Raw genomic sequence first — 18,584 nt, 5'->3', positions numbered from 1 at the left:
AGGATCCGAAGAAAAATAGATATATGTATATGTGTGAAAGAACCACATCTTGCACACCTAGAACAAACAAAACATTGTAATCAAGTTTGCTGTGATAAAAAATAAAAATTAAGTTCAAAATACCAACAAGAAGTAATGAGACATAAACTTAAAGGGCTTTTTCCTCACACATTCCATTCTAATTTACAACCTGGAACACCACTTCCAGTAAGGCTCTGTTGCTCTAGTAACCAGATTTGGTAAAGGAGAAATGCTGCCGCCTTGTGGCCGATTCCCGCAACAGCAGCTTTTAACCCACAGCTAATGGTCACTTACCATTCACAAGGACTCAGGGCTGTAAAGGACACCTGCCCTCAAAATTGTGCTGAGGTAGGGAATGGATAAAAAAAATTCAAAACAGGCAAAATGTTCACGAAGCTAGTATGAAGAGGTAAGTTGTACTCACTCTCTTTTTAAAGAAAGGAAAATGGATAAAAGCTCAACCTCAGGAAGTATTAGACTCATGCAATCTAATCTACAAAAAGTTTTCAACTCACACCCGTCGACTGACCATTGGCAAAAAGTCTACAAACAATCAACGCTGAAGAGGTTTTAGAGAACTGTGTACCCTCTAGCTGCTGGTGAGATGTAAAAGGGTTAAACGCTAATAATGAGAACAGAAAGGAGCTGCATTGAAAAGGAAAAATTGAGGTACCATTCAATCCAGCAGGCGCACCAATGGGCCTCTCACCTGAGAAGACCAGAATGAAGAAGACCCGGGCTGCAAAAGCTGCACTGCAGCCTTATTCACAATAGACAAGACAGTGAAGCAACCAACATGTCCATCAACAGATGAAAGGAAAAAGAAGAAGCGGCCCATGTACACAATGAATACTAGCCATGGAAAACAATGAAACACTGCTCTTTGAGACACCATAGATGATCTTGGAGATAATCACAGAACATGAGGTAAGTCGGAAAGCAAAAGTCCTATATCCTATGATATCACTTATACGCGTTCTCTAATAACTGACACAAATGAACATATTTCCACTGAGAAAGTCAATCACAGACTTATTAAAAAAAACTATGCTTATCTACAAGGAAAGGTGGGGGGAATGGATACATGAAGATTAGCGTTACCATATGTATACAAATACATATTATATACACATATCAAAAAGACCGACCATATAGCAAGGAAGGTTTACGGAACACTGTGTAACAATTTACACGGGAAGAGGATCTCTACATAAATAGGTATATAGAATATGTAGATGAACCAGAGTATGTACACCTTGGACAAGCAACATTCTAACCATTACCCCAATTGAAAAAATTAAAACAACCAACTAGGAGTAATGAGACATAAACTTATGGGGGGTTCTCCTGGCACATTCCATTCAAATTTACAACCTAGGCAAACGACTTCCAGAACGGCTCTGCTGCCCTAGTACCCAGATTTGGGAATGGAGAAATGCTGCATCCTTGTGGCCATTTCCCACAACAGCAGCTTTAAACCCACTGCAAAAGGTCGCTAAATATTCACCAATTGCAGGTCTGTAAATGACACCTGCACCCAAAAAATACTGAGGTCGAAAATCGACCAAAATATTCTAGAGTGCAACCTTCCAAAAAGAAAATTTGAAGAGGTATATTATACTCACACTTTTTTTTCTTTTTTCTTTTAACAGAAAAGAAAAAGGCGTGGAAAAATGATGAATTGTAGGAATTTTTACAGACATGTAAACCCAAATTACAAAAACCTATCAGCTCACACCAGTCAGAATGGCCATCAACAAAAATGCTGCAAACAAGAAATGCTGACGTGATTGTGGAGAAATGCGTACCCTCGATTCTAAGGGGGACGTGGTAAGAGCCACTAATGAAAGCACAATTGAGGTGCCTTGAAAAGGTAAACGTTGAGCTACCATACCAGTCAATCAATCATACCCACTGCTGGGTCTATCACCTGAGAAAATGAAAATCAAAAATCGCAGGCTGGCAATCCTGCACTCCAGCAATATTTACCATAGGCAACACTTGGAAGCAACGAAAATGTCCATCAACAGAGGAATGCACCAAGAAGAAGTGGTCCATGTACACAATGGAATATTAGCCATGGAAAACATTGAAGCACTGCTCTTTGAGGCACCATAGATGAGCCTGGAGATAATCACAAAACATGAAGGAGGTCGGAAAGCAAAAGACCTATATCTTATATTATCACGTATGGCATTATCTAATAACTGACACAGATGAACATATTTCCAAAGAGAAAGACACTCACAGGCGTAGAAAACAAACTATGCTCATCTAAAAGGAAAGGAGGGGGGAAATTGAGAAATGAAGATTAGTGTTACTATACATATTCAAATACATATTATATACATGTATCAAAAAGATCGAACATATAGCAAGGGAGGTCGACGGAACACTGTAATATTTTATATGGGAAGAGGATCTGTACATTAATAGACATACATAATGTCCAAATGAACTAGATTGTGTACACCTAGGACAAACAATATTCTAAACTTTACCCAGATTTAAAAAATTTTAAAAACCAAGAAGAAGTAATGAGACATAAACTTATGGGGATTTCTCCAGGCAAATTCCATTCTAATTTACAACCTGGACAATGACTTCCAGAAAGGCTCTGCTGCCCTAGAACCCAGATTGGGGAATGGAGAAATGCTACCTCCTTGTGGACGTTTCCCACAACAGCAGCTTTGAACTCACTGCAAAACGTCACTAAATTTTCACCAACTTGCAGTTCTGTAAATTGCGCCTGGCCTCCAGAAAATTTCTGGGGTCAAAAATCGACCAAAAAATTCAGAAGAGGGCAACCTTCGAAGAAGACAATTTCAAGAGCTGTATTGTACTCACGGTTTTTTCTTTTAAGAGAAAAGAAAAAGGCATAGGAATATGATGAATTTTAAAAATTTTCATGACATGCATACCCATATTACAAAACCCTATCAGCTCACAGCAGTCAGAATGGCCATTAGGAAAAATGCTGCAAAAAATAAACGGTGAAGGGAGTGTGGAGAAATGCGTACCCTCGGTTGTAAGGGGGGGGCATGTAAAGAGCCACTAATGAAAACACAATGTAGGTGCTTTGAAGAGGGAAACATTGAACTACCAGTCCATCAATCACAACCACTGCTTGGCCTATCACCTGAGAAAATGAGAATCAAAAAGTCACAGGCTGGGAAACCTGTATGCCAGCAATATTTACCATAGCCAGCACTTGGAAGAAATGAAAATGTCCATCAACCGAGGAATGCACCAAGAAGAAGTGGTCCACGTACACAATGGAATATTACTCTAATAATAAATATAAATTAAATTTAAAAACAAACAAAAGCAAGGAGACATCAACATTTGTGGGTTTATCCGGGCACATTGCACTCTAATTTATAACCGAAAAACACCACTGGCCGGTAGGTCTGTTTCCCTAGTACCAGCAAGGGGAACGTAGAAAGGCTGTCGCTCTCTGGCCGTTACCTGCAAAAGCAGGTTTAAAGCCTGAGCTAATGGTCACTTCATATGAACAAGTACTGCAGGGCTGTAAATGAAACCTGCCCTCAAAATGTCTTGAGGGAGATAATGGCCAAAATATTTCAAATGGTGACACATACTTTAAGAAAACACTTTGAAGAAATAGGCTCTCATCACAGCTGGAAAAATAAAAAGGACATGTCTTACAGCTCAATTTCAACGCATTATGAGACACATGCAAATTCAACCACAAAGAGGTATCAGCTCACACCACTCAGAATAACCATCAGCAAAAACTACAAAGAATAAATGCTGAAGGTGCTGGGAAGAAATGCATACCCTCCGCTTTAAGTGGGACGTAACCTGGAAAGAGCCACTAAAGAGAACAGAATAGAGGTGCCTTTAAAAGGTAAACATTGAGCTACCATATGATCCAGCAGACCTATTCCTGGACCTATAACCTAAGAAGACAGAATTGGAAGGACACAGGTACGCAAATCTGCATTGCATAGTATAACAATCGCCAAGATATGGAAGTAACCAAAAAGTCCAACGACAGATGGGTGGACAATGAAGAACTGCTACATGTACAGATGGAATATGAGCTAGTGAAAAAATGAAACAATGCCATTTGCAGCACCATAGATGAGTCTAGAAGTAATCACGCAACTTGGTGTAAGTGAGAAAGCGAAAGACACATATCCTATCATATCACATATAGGTGTTACCTAAAAAATGATACAAACAAAGGTATTTCCACAGAGAAACACTATCATAGATTCATTAAAAAAACTTATGGTTCACCAAATGGAAAGATGTGAGGATTGGATACATTACCGTATTGAGGTTAACAGAGTGATACAAACATATGTGAAATATATAATCACCAAAGACCTACGCAATACCAAGAGAAGACTACTCAACATTGTGTCGTAACCTACATGGGAAAAGGATCCGAAGAAAAATAGATATATGTATATGTGTGAAAGAACCACATCTTGCACACCTAGAACAAACAAAACATTGTAATCAAGTTTGCTGTGATAAAAAATAAAAATTAAGTTAAAGATACCAACAAGAAGTAATGAGACATAAACTTAAAGGGCTTTTTCCTCGCACATTCCATTCTAATTTACAACCTAGAACACCACTTCCAGTAAGGCTCTGTTGCCCTAGTAACCAGATTTGGTAAAGGAGAAATGCTGCCGCCTTGTGGCCGATTCCCGCAACAGCAGCTTTTAACCCACAGCTAATGGTCACTTACCATTCACAAGGACTCAGGGCTGTAAAGGACACCTGCCCTCAAAATTGTGCTGAGGTAGGGAATGGATAAAAAAAATTCAAAACAGGCAAAATGTTCACGAAGCTAGTATGAAGAGGTAAGTTGTACTCATTCTCTTTTTAAAGAAAGGAAAATGGATAAAAGCTCAACCTCAGGAAGTATTAGACTCATGCAATCTAATCTACAAAAAGTTTTCAACTCACACCCGTCGACTGACCATTGGCAAAAAGTCTACAAACAATCAACGCTGAAGAGGTTTTAGAGAACTGTGTACCCTCTAGCTGCTGGTGAGATGTAAAAGGGTTAAACGCTAATAATGAGAACAGAAAGGAGCTGCATTGAAAAGGAAAAATTGAGGTACCATTCAATCCAGCAGGCGCACCAATGGGCCTCTCACCTGAGAAGACCAGAATGAAGAAGACCCGGGCTGCAAAAGCTGCACTGCAGCCTTATTCACAATAGACAAGACAGTGAAGCAACCAACATGTCCATCAACAGATGAAAGGAAAAAGAAGAAGCGGCCCATGTACACAATGAATACTAGCCATGGAAAACAATGAAACACTGCTCTTTGAGACACCATAGATGATCTTGGAGATAATCACAGAACATGAGGTAAGTCGGAAAGCAAAAGTCCTATATCCTATGATATCACTTATACGCGTTCTCTAATAACTGACACAAATGAACATATTTCCACTGAGAAAGTCAATCACAGACTTATTAAAAAAACTATGCTTATCTACAAGGAAAGGTGGGGGGAATAGATACATGAAGATTAGCGTTACCATATGTATACAAATACATATTATATACATATATCAAAAAAGACCGACCATATAGCAAGGAAGGTTTACGGAACACTGTGTAACAATTTACACGGGAAGAGGATCTCTACATAAATAGGTATATAGAATATGTAGATGAACCAGAGTATGTACACCTTGGACAAGCAACATTCTAACCATTACCCCAATTGAAAAAATTAAAACAACCAACTAGGAGTAATGAGACATAAACTTATGGGGGGTTCTCCTGGCACATTCCATTCAAATTTACAACCTAGGCAAACGACTTCCAGAACGGCTCTGCTGCCCTAGTACCCAGATTTGGGAATGGAGAAATGCTGCATCCTTGTGGCCATTTCCCACAACAGCAGCTTTAAACCCACTGCAAAAGGTCGCTAAATATTCACCAATTGCAGGTCTGTAAATGACACCTGCACCCAAAAAATACTGAGGTCGAAAATCGACCAAAATATTCTAGAGTGCAACCTTCCAAAAAGAAAATTTGAAGAGGTATATTATACTCACACTTTTTTTTCTTTTTTCTTTTAACAGAAAAGAAAAAGGCGTGGAAAAATGATGAATTGTAGGAATTTTTACAGACATGTAAACCCAAATTACAAAAACCTATCAGCTCACACCAGTCAGAATGGCCATCAACAAAAATGCTGCAAACAAGAAATGCTGACGTGATTGTGGAGAAATGCGTACCCTCGATTCTAAGGGGGACGTGGTAAGAGCCACTAATGAAAGCACAATTGAGGTGCCTTGAAAAGGTAAACGTTGAGCTACCATACCAGTCAATCAATCATACCCACTGCTGGGTCTATCACCTGAGAAAATGAAAATCAAAAATCGCAGGCTGGCAATCCTGCACTCCAGCAATATTTACCATAGGCAACACTTGGAAGCAACGAAAATGTCCATCAACAGAGGAATGCACCAAGAAGAAGTGGTCCATGTACACAATGGAATATTAGCCATGGAAAACATTGAAGCACTGCTCTTTGAGGCACCATAGATGAGCCTGGAGATAATCACAAAACATGAAGGAGGTCGGAAAGCAAAAGACCTATATCTTATATTATCACGTATGGCATTATCTAATAACTGACACAGATGAACATATTTCCAAAGAGAAAGACACTCACAGGCGTAGAAAACAAACTATGCTCATCTAAAAGGAAAGGAGGGGGGAAATTGAGAAATGAAGATTAGTGTTACTATACATATTCAAATACATATTATATACATGTATCAAAAAGATCGAACATATAGCAAGGGAGGTCGACGGAACACTGTAATATTTTATATGGGAAGAGGATCTGTACATTAATAGACATACATAATGTCCAAATGAACTAGATTGTGTACACCTAGGACAAACAATATTCTAAACTTTACCCAGATTTAAAAAATTTTAAAAACCAAGAAGAAGTAATGAGACATAAACTTATGGGGATTTCTCCAGGCAAATTCCATTCTAATTTACAACCTGGACAATGACTTCCAGAAAGGCTCTGCTGCCCTAGAACCCAGATTGGGGAATGGAGAAATGCTACCTCCTTGGGGACGTTTCCCACAACAGCAGCTTTGAACTCACTGCAAAACGTCACTAAATTTTCACCAACTTGCAGTTCTGTAAATTGCGCCTGGCCTCCAGAAAATTTCTGGGGTCAAAAATCGACCAAAAAATTCAGAAGAGGGCAACCTTCGAAGAAGACAATTTCAAGAGCTGTATTGTACTCACGGTTTTTTCTTTTAAGAGAAAAGAAAAAGGCATAGGAATATGATGAATTTTAAAAATTTTCATGACATGCATACCCATATTACAAAACCCTATCAGCTCACAGCAGTCAGAATGGCCATTAGGAAAAATGCTGCAAAAAATAAACGGTGAAGGGAGTGTGGAGAAATGCGTACCCTCGGTTGTAAGGGGGGGGCATGTAAAGAGCCACTAATGAAAACACAATGTAGGTGCTTTGAAGAGGGAAACATTGAACTACCAGTCCATCAATCACAACCACTGCTTGGCCTATCACCTGAGAAAATGAGAATCAAAAAGTCACAGGCTGGGAAACCTGTATGCCAGCAATATTTACCATAGCCAGCACTTGGAAGAAATGAAAATGTCCATCAACCGAGGAATGCACCAAGAAGAAGTGGTCCACGTACACAATGGAATATTACTCTAATAATAAATATAAATTAAATTTAAAAACAAACAAAAGCAAGGAGACATCAACATTTGTGGGTTTATCCGGGCACATTGCACTCTAATTTATAACCGAAAAACACCACTGGCCGGTAGGTCTGTTTCCCTAGTACCAGCAAGGGGAACGTAGAAAGGCTGTCGCTCTCTGGCCGTTACCTGAAAAAGCAGGTTTAAAGCCTGAGCTAATGGTCACTTCATATGAACAAGTACTGCAGGGCTGTAAATGAAACCTGCCCTCAAAATGTCTTGAGGGAGATAATGGCCAAAATATTTCAAATGGTGACACATACTTTAAGAAAACACTTTGAAGAAATAAGCTCTCATCACAGCTGGAAAAATAAAAAGGACATGTCTTACAGCTCAATTTCAACGCATTATGAGACACATGCAAATTCAACCACAAAGAGGTATCAGCTCACACCACTCAGAATAACCATCAGCAAAAACTACAAAGAATAAATGCTGAAGGTGCTGGGAAGAAATGCATACCCTCCGCTTTAAGTGGGACGTAACCTGGAAAGAGCCACTAAAGAGAACAGAATAGAGGTGCCTTTAAAAGGTAAACATTGAGCTACCATATGATCCAGCAGACCTATTCCTGGACCTATAACCTAAGAAGACAGAATTGGAAGGACACAGGTACGCAAATCTGCATTGCATAGTATAACAATCGCCAAGATATGGAAGTAACCAAAAAGTCCAACGACAGATGGGTGGACAATGAAGAACTGCTACATGTACAGATGGAATATGAGCTAGTGAAAAAATGAAACAATGCCATTTGCAGCACCATAGATGAGTCTAGAAGTAATCACGCAACTTGGTGTAAGTGAGAAAGCGAAAGACACATATCCTATCATATCACATATAGGTGTTACCTAAAAAATGATACAAACAAAGGTATTTCCACAGAGAAACACTATCATAGATTCATTAAAAAAACTTATGGTTCACCAAATGGAAAGATGTGAGGATTGGATACATTACCGTATTGAGGTTAACAGAGTGATACAAACATATGTGAAATATATAATCACCAAAGACCTACGCAATACCAAGAGAAGACTACTCAACATTGTGTCGTAACCTACATGGGAAAAGGATCCGAAGAAAAATAGATATATGTATATGTGTGAAAGAACCACATCTTGCACACCTAGAACAAACAAAACATTGTAATCAAGTTTGCTGTGATAAAAAATAAAAATTAAGTTAAAGATACCAACAAGAAGTAATGAGACATAAACTTAAAGGGCTTTTTCCTCGCACATTCCATTCTAATTTACAACCTAGAACACCACTTCCAGTAAGGCTCTGTTGCCCTAGTAACCAGATTTGGTAAAGGAGAAATGCTGCCGCCTTGTGGCCGATTCCCGCAACAGCAGCTTTTAACCCACAGCTAATGGTCACTTACCATTCACAAGGACTCAGGGCTGTAAAGGACACCTGCCCTCAAAATTGTGCTGAGGTAGGGAATGGATAAAAAAAATTCAAAACAGGCAAAATGTTCACGAAGCTAGTATGAAGAGGTAAGTTGTACTCATTCTCTTTTTAAAGAAAGGAAAATGGATAAAAGCTCAACCTCAGGAAGTATTAGACTCATGCAATCTAATCTACAAAAAGTTTTCAACTCACACCCGTCGACTGACCATTGGCAAAAAGTCTACAAACAATCAACGCTGAAGAGGTTTTAGAGAACTGTGTACCCTCTAGCTGCTGGTGAGATGTAAAAGGGTTAAACGCTAATAATGAGAACAGAAAGGAGCTGCATTGAAAAGGAAAAATTGAGGTACCATTCAATCCAGCAGGCGCACCAATGGGCCTCTCACCTGAGAAGACCAGAATGAAGAAGACCCGGGCTGCAAAAGCTGCACTGCAGCCTTATTCACAATAGACAAGACAGTGAAGCAACCAAAATGTCCATCAACAGATGAAAGGAAAAAGAAGAAGCGGCCCATGTACACAATGAATACTAGCCATGGAAAACAATGAAACACTGCTCTTTGAGACACCATAGATGATCTTGGAGATAATCACAGAACATGAGGTAAGTCGGAAAGCAAAAGTCCTATATCCTATGATATCACTTATACGCGTTCTCTAATAACTGACACAAATGAACATATTTCCACTGAGAAAGTCAATCACAGACTTATTAAAAAAACTATGCTTATCTACAAGGAAAGGTGGGGGGAATGGATACATGAAGATTAGCGTTACCATATGTATACAAATACATATTATATACATATATCAAAAAAGACCGACCATATAGCAAGGAAGGTTTACGGAACACTGTGTAACAATTTACACGGGAAGAGGATCTCTACATAAATAGGTATATAGAATATGTAGATGAACCAGAGTATGTACACCTTGGACAAGCAACATTCTAACCATTACCCCAATTGAAAAAATTAAAACAACCAACTAGGAGTAATGAGACATAAACTTATGGGGGGTTCTCCTGGCACATTCCATTCAAATTTACAACCTAGGCAAACGACTTCCAGAACGGCTCTGCTGCCCTAGTACCCAGATTTGGGAATGGAGAAATGCTGCATCCTTGTGGCCATTTCCCACAACAGCAGCTTTAAACCCACTGCAAAAGGTCGCTAAATATTCACCAATTGCAGGTCTGTAAATGACACCTGCACCCAAAAAATACTGAGGTCGAAAATCGACCAAAATATTCTAGAGTGCAACCTTCCAAAAAGAAAATTTGAAGAGGTATATTATACTCACACTTTTTTTTCTTTTTTCTTTTAACAGAAAAGAAAAAGGCGTGGAAAAATGATGAATTGTAGGAATTTTTACAGACATGTAAACCCAAATTACAAAAACCTATCAGCTCACACCAGTCAGAATGGCCATCAACAAAAATGCTGCAAACAAGAAATGCTGACGTGATTGTGGAGAAATGCGTACCCTCGATTCTAAGGGGGACGTGGTAAGAGCCACTAATGAAAGCACAATTGAGGTGCCTTGAAAAGGTAAACGTTGAGCTACCATACCAGTCAATCAATCATACCCACTGCTGGGTCTATCACCTGAGAAAATGAAAATCAAAAATCGCAGGCTGGCAATCCTGCACTCCAGCAATATTTACCATAGGCAACACTTGGAAGCAACGAAAATGTCCATCAACAGAGGAATGCACCAAGAAGAAGTGGTCCATGTACACAATGGAATATTAGCCATGGAAAACATTGAAGCACTGCTCTTTGAGGCACCATAGATGAGCCTGGAGATAATCACAAAACATGAAGGAGGTCGGAAAGCAAAAGACCTATATCTTATATTATCACTTATGGCATTATCTAATAACTGACACAGATGAACATATTTCCAAAGAGAAAGACACTCACAGGCGTAGAAAACAAACTATGCTCATCTAAAAGGAAAGGAGGGGGGAAATTGAGAAATGAAGATTAGTGTTACTATACATATTCAAATACATATTATATACATGTATCAAAAAGATCGAACATATAGCAAGGGAGGTCGACGGAACACTGTAATATTTTATATGGGAAGAGGATCTGTACATTAATAGACATACATAATGTCCAAATGAACTAGATTGTGTACACCTAGGACAAACAATATTCTAAACTTTACCCAGATTTAAAAAATTTTAAAAACCAAGAAGAAGTAATGAGACATAAACTTATGGGGATTTCTCCAGGCAAATTCCATTCTAATTTACAACCTGGACAATGACTTCCAGAAAGGCTCTGCTGCCCTAGAACCCAGATTGGGGAATGGAGAAATGCTACCTCCTTGTGGACGTTTCCCACAACAGCAGCTTTGAACTCACTGCAAAACGTCACTAAATTTTCACCAACTTGCAGTTCTGTAAATTGCGCCTGGCCTCCAGAAAATTTCTGGGGTCAAAAATCGACCAAAAAATTCAGAAGAGGGCAACCTTCGAAGAAGACAATTTCAAGAGCTATATTGTACTCACGGTTTTTTCTTTTAAGAGAAAAGAAAAAGGCATAGGAATATGATGAATTTTAAAAATTTTCATGACATGCATACCCATATTACAAAACCCTATCAGCTCACAGCAGTCAGAATGGCCATTAGGAAAAATGCTGCAAAAAGTAAACGGTGAAGGGAGTGTGGAGAAATGCGTACCCTCGGTTGTAAGGGGGGGCATGTAAAGAGCCACTAATGAAAACACAATGTAGGTGCTTTGAAAAGGGAAACAATGAACTACCAGTCCATCAATCACAACCACTGCTTGGCCTATCACCTGAGAAAATGAGAATCAAAAAGTCACAGGCTGGGAAACCTGTATGCCAGCAATATTTACCATAGGCAGCGCTTGGAAGAAATGAAAATGTCCATCAACCGAGGAATGCACCAAGAAGAAGTGGTCCACGTACACAATGGAATATTACTCTAATAATAAATATAAATTAAATTTAAAAACAAACAAAAGCAAGGAGACATCAACATTTGTGGGTTTATCCGGGCACATTGCACTCTAATTTATAACCGAAAAACACCACTGGCCGGTAGGTCTGTTTCCCTAGTACCAGCAAGGGGAACGTAGAAAGGCTGTCGCTCTCTGGCCGTTACCTGCAAAAGCAGGTTTAAAGCCTGAGCTAATGGTCACTTCATATGAACAAGTACTGCAGGGCTGTAAATGAAACCTGCCCTCAAAATGTCTTGAGGGAGATAATGGCCAAAATATTTCAAATGGTGACACATACTTTAAGAAAACACTTTGAATAAATAAGCTCTCATCACAGCTGGAAAAATAAAAAGGACATGTCTTACAGCTCAATTTCAACGCATTATGAGACACATGCAAATTCAACCACAAAGAGGTATCAGCTCACACCACTCAGAATAACCATCAGCAAAAACTACAAAGAATAAATGCTGAAGGTGCTGGGAAGAAATGCATACCCTCCGCTTTAAGTGGGACGTAACCTGGAAAGAGCCACTAAAGAGAACAGAATAGAGGTGCCTTTAAAAGGTAAACATTGAGCTACCATATGATCCAGCAGACCTATTCCTGGACCTATAACCTAAGAAGACAGAACTGGAAGGACACAGGTACGCAAATCTGCATTGCATAGTATAACAATCGCCAAGATATGGAAGTAACCAAAAAGTCCAACGACAGATGGGTGGACAATGAAGAACTGCTACATGTACAGATGGAATATGAGCTAGTGAAAAAATGAAACAATGCCATTTGCAGCACCATAGATGAGTCTAGAAGTAATCACGCAACTTGGTGTAAGTGAGAAAGCGAAAGACACATATCCTATCATATCACATATAGGTGTTACCTAAAAAATGATACAAACAAAGGTATTTCCACAGAGAAACACTATCATAGATTCATTAAAAAAACTTATGGTTCACCAAATGGAAAGGTGTGAGGATTGAATACATTACCATATTGAGGTTAACAGAGAGATACAAACACATGTGAAATATATAATCACCAAAGACCTACGCAATACCAAGAGAAGACTACTCAACATTGTGTCGTAACCTACATGGGAAAAGGATCCGAAGAAAAATAGATATATGTATATGTGTGAAAGAACCACATCTTGCACACCTAGAACAAACAAAACATTGTAATCAAGTTTGCTGTGATAAAAAATAAAAATTAAGTTCAAAATACCAACAAGAAGTAATGAGACATAAACTTAAAGGGATTTTTCCTCACACATTCCATTCTAATTTACAACCTGGAACACCACTTCCAGTAAGGCTCTGTTGCTCTAGTAACCAGATTTGGTAAAGGAGAAATGCTGCCGCCTTGTGGCCGATTCCCGCAACAGCAGCTTTTAACCCACAGCTAATGGTCACTTACCATTCACAAGGACTCAGGGCTGTAAAGGACACCTGCCCTCAAAATTGTGCTGAGGTAGGGAATGGATAAAAAAAATTCAAAACAGGCAAAATGTTCACGAAGCTAGTATGAAGAGGTAAGTTGTACTCACTCTCTTTTTAAAGAAAGGAAAATGGATAAAAGCTCAACCTCAGGAAGTATTAGACTCATGCAATCTAATCTACAAAAAGTTTTCAACTCACACCCGTCGACTGACCATTGGCAAAAAGTCTACAAACAATCAACGCTGAAGAGGTTTTAGAGAACTGTGTACCCTCTAGCTGCTGGTGAGATGTAAAAGGGTTAAACGCTAATAATGAGAACAGAAAGGAGCTGCATTGAAAAGGAAAAATTGAGGTACCATTCAATCCAGCAGGCGCACCAATGGGCCTCTCACCTGAGAAGACCAGAATGAAGAAGACCCGGGCTGCAAAAGCTGCACTGCAGCCTTATTCACAATAGACAAGACAGTGAAGCAACCAACATGTCCATCAACAGATGAAAGGAAAAAGAAGAAGCGGCCCATGTACACAATGAATACTAGCCATGGAAAACAATGAAACACTGCTCTTTGAGACACCATAGATGATCTTGGAGATAATCACAGAACATGAGGTAAGTCGGAAAGCAAAAGTCCTATATCCTATGATATCACTTATACGCGTTCTCTAATAACTGACACAAATGAACATATTTCCACTGAGAAAGTCAATCACAGACTTATTAAAAAAAACTATGCTTATCTACAAGGAAAGGTGGGGGGAATGGATACATGAAGATTAGCGTTACCATATGTATACAAATACATATTATATACACATATCAAAAAGACCGACCATATAGCAAGGAAGGTTTACGGAACACTGTGTAACAATTTACACGGGAAGAGGATCTCTACATAAATAGGTATATAGAATATGTAGATGAACCAGAGTATGTACACCTTGGACAAGCAACATTCTAACCATTACCCCAATTGAAAAAATTAAAACAACCAACTAGGAGTAATGAGACATAAACTTATGGGGGGTTCTCCTGGCACATTCCATTCAAATTTACAACCTAGGCAAACGACTTCCAGAACGGCTCTGCTGCCCTAGTACCCAGATTTGGGAATGGAGAAATGCTGCATCCTTGTGGCCATTTCCCACAACAGCAGCTTTAAACCCACTGCAAAAGGTCGCTAAATATTCACCAATTGCAGGTCTGTAAATGACACCTGCACCCAAAAAATACTGAGGTCGAAAATCGACCAAAATATTCTAGAGTGCAACCTTCCAAAAAGAAAATTTGAAGAGGTATATTATACTCACACTTTTTTTTCTTTTTTCTTTTAACAGAAAAGAAAAAGGCGTGGAAAAATGATGAATTGTAGGAATTTTTACAGACATGTAAACCCAAATTACAAAAACCTATCAGCTCACACCAGTCAGAATGGCCATCAACAAAAATGCTGCAAACAAGAAATGCTGACGTGATTGTGGAGAAATGCGTACCCTCGATTCTAAGGGGGACGTGGTAAGAGCCACTAATGAAAGCACAATTGAGGTGCCTTGGAAAGGTAAACGTTGAGCTACCATACCAGTCAATCAATCATACCCACTGCTGGGTCTATCACCTGAGAAAATGAAAATCAAAAATCGCAGGCTGGCAATCCTGCACTCCAGCAATATTTACCATAGGCAACACTTGGAAGCAACGAAAATGTCCATCAACAGAGGAATGCACCAAGAAGAAGTGGTCCATGTACACAATGGAATATTAGCCATGGAAAACATTGAAGCACTGCTCTTTGAGGCACCATAGATGAGCCTGGAGATAATCACAAAACATGAAGGAGGTCGGAAAGCAAAAGACCTATATCTTATATTATCACGTATGGCATTATCTAATAACTGACACAGATGAACATATTTCCAAAGAGAAAGACACTCACAGGCGTAGAAAACAAACTATGCTCATCTAAAAGGAAAGGAGGGGGGAAATTGAGAAATGAAGATTAGTGTTACTATACATATTCAAATACATATTATATACATGTATCAAAAAGATCGAACATATAGCAAGGGAGGTCGACGGAACACTGTAATATTTTATATGGGAAGAGGATCTGTACATTAATAGACATACATAATGTCCAAATGAACTAGATTGTGTACACCTAGGACAAACAATATTCTAAACTTTACCCAGATTTAAAAAATTTTAAAAACCAAGAAGAAGTAATGAGACATAAACTTATGGGGATTTCTCCAGGCAAATTCCATTCTAATTTACAACCTGGACAATGACTTCCAGAAAGGCTCTGCTGCCCTAGAACCCAGATTGGGGAATGGAGAAATGCTACCTCCTTGTGGACGTTTCCCACAACAGCAGCTTTGAACTCACTGCAAAACGTCACTAAATTTTCACCAACTTGCAGTTCTGTAAATTGCGCCTGGCCTCCAGAAAATTTCTGGGGTCAAAAATCGACCAAAAAATTCAGAAGAGGGCAACCTTCGAAGAAGACAATTTCAAGAGCTGTATTGTACTCACGGTTTTTTCTTTTAAGAGAAAAGAAAAAGGCATAGGAATATGATGAATTTTAAAAATTTTCATGACATGCATACCCATATTACAAAACCCTATCAGCTCACAGCAGTCAGAATGGCCATTAGGAAAAATGCTGCAAAAAATAAACGGTGAAGGGAGTGTGGAGAAATGCGTACCCTCGGTTGTAAGGGGGGGGCATGTAAAGAGCCACTAATGAAAACACAATGTAGGTGCTTTGAAAAGGGAAACATTGAACTACCAGTCCATCAATCACAACCACTGCTTGGCCTATCACCTGAGAAAATGAGAATCAAAAAGTCACAGGCTGGGAAACCTGTATGCCAGCAATATTTACCATAGCCAGCACTTGGAAGAAATGAAAATGTCCATCAACCGAGGAATGCACCAAGAAGAAGTGGTCCACGTACACAATGGAATATTACTCTAATAATAAATATAAATTAAATTTAAAAACAAACAAAAGCAAGGAGACATCAACATTTGTGGGTTTATCCGGGCACATTGCACTCTAATTTATAACCGAAAAACACCACTGGCCGGTAGGTCTGTTTCCCTAGTACCAGCAAGGGGAACGTAGAAAGGCTGTCGCTCTCTGGCCGTTACCTGCAAAAGCAGGTTTAAAGCCTGAGCTAATGGTCACTTCATATGAACAAGTACTGCAGGGCTGTAAATGAAACCTGCCCTCAAAATGTCTTGAGGGAGATAATGGCCAAAATATTTCAAATGGTGACACATACTTTAAGAAAACACTTTGAAGAAATAGGCTCTCATCACAGCTGGAAAAATAAAAAGGACATGTCTTACAGCTCAATTTCAACGCATTATGAGACACATGCAAATTCAACCACAAAGAGGTATCAGCTCACACCACTCAGAATAACCATCAGCAAAAACTACAAAGAATAAATGCTGAAGGTGCTGGGAAGAAATGCATACCCTCCGCTTTAAGTGGGACGTAACCTGGAAAGAGCCACTAAAGAGAACAGAATAGAGGTGCCTTTAAAAGGTAAACATTGAGCTACCATATGATCCAGCAGACCTATTCCTGGACCTATAACCTAAGAAGACAGAACTGGAAGGACACAGGTACGCAAATCTGCATTGCATAGTATAACAATCGCCAAGATATGGAAGTAACCAAAAAGTCCAACGACAGATGGGTGGACAATGAAGAACTGCTACATGTACAGATGGAATATGAGCTAGTGAAAAAATGAAACAATGCCATTTGCAGCACCATAGATGAGTCTAGAAGTAATCACGCAACTTGGTGTAAGTGAGAAAGCGAAAGACACATATCCTATCATATCACATATAGGTGTTACCTAAAAAATGATACAAACAAAGGTATTTCCACAGAGAAACACTATCATAGATTCATTAAAAAAACTTATGGTTCACCAAATGGAAAGGTGTGAGGATTGAATACATTACCATATTGAGGTTAACAGAGAGATACAAACACATGTGAAATATATAATCACCAAAGACCTACGCAATACCAAGAGAAGACTACTCAACATTGTGTCGTAACCTACATGGGAAAAGGATCCGAAGAAAAATAGATATATGTATATGTGTGAAAGAACCACATCTTGCACACCTAGAACAAACAAAACATTGTAATCAAGTTTGCTGTGATAAAAAATAAAAATTAAGTTAAAGATACCAACAAGAAGTAATGAGACATAAACTTAAAGGGCTTTTTCCTCGCACATTCCATTCTAATTTACAACCTAGAACACCACTTCCAGTAAGGCTCTGTTGCCCTAGTAACCAGATTTGGTAAAGGAGAAATGCTGCCGCCTTGTGGCCGATTCCCGCAACAGCAGCTTTTAACCCACAGCTAATGGTCACTTACCATTCACAAGGACTCAGGGCTGTAAAGGACACCTGCCCTCAAAATTGTGCTGAGGTAGGGAATGGATAAAAAAAATTCAAAACAGGCAAAATGTTCACGAAGCTAGTATGAAGAGGTAAGTTGTACTCACTCTCTTTTTAAAGAAAGGAAAATGGATAAAAGCTCAACCTCAGGAAGTATTAGACTCATGCAATCTAATCTACAAAAAGTTTTCAACTCACACCCGTCGACTGACCATTGGCAAAAAGTCTACAAACAATCAACGCTGAAGAGGTTTTAGAGAACTGTGTACCCTCTAGCTGCTGGTGAGATGTAAAAGGGTTAAACGCTAATAATGAGAACAGAAAGGAGCTGCATTGAAAAGGAAAAATTGAGGTACCATTCAATCCAGCAGGCGCACCAATGGGCCTCTCACCTGAGAAGACCAGAATGAAGAAGACCCGGGCTGCAAAAGCTGCACTGCAGCCTTATTCACAATAGACAAGACAGTGAAGCAACCAACATGTCCATCAACAGATGAAAGGAAAAAGCAGAAGCGGCCC

Source organism: Balaenoptera borealis, assembly GCF_965194805.1.
Source record: "Balaenoptera borealis genome assembly, chromosome: 6".
In the NCBI taxonomy this organism is placed as follows: Eukaryota; Metazoa; Chordata; class Mammalia; order Artiodactyla; family Balaenopteridae; genus Balaenoptera; species Balaenoptera borealis.
The sequence above is the reverse complement of the archived record's forward strand: the minus strand, read 5'-3'. Positions refer to the sequence as shown.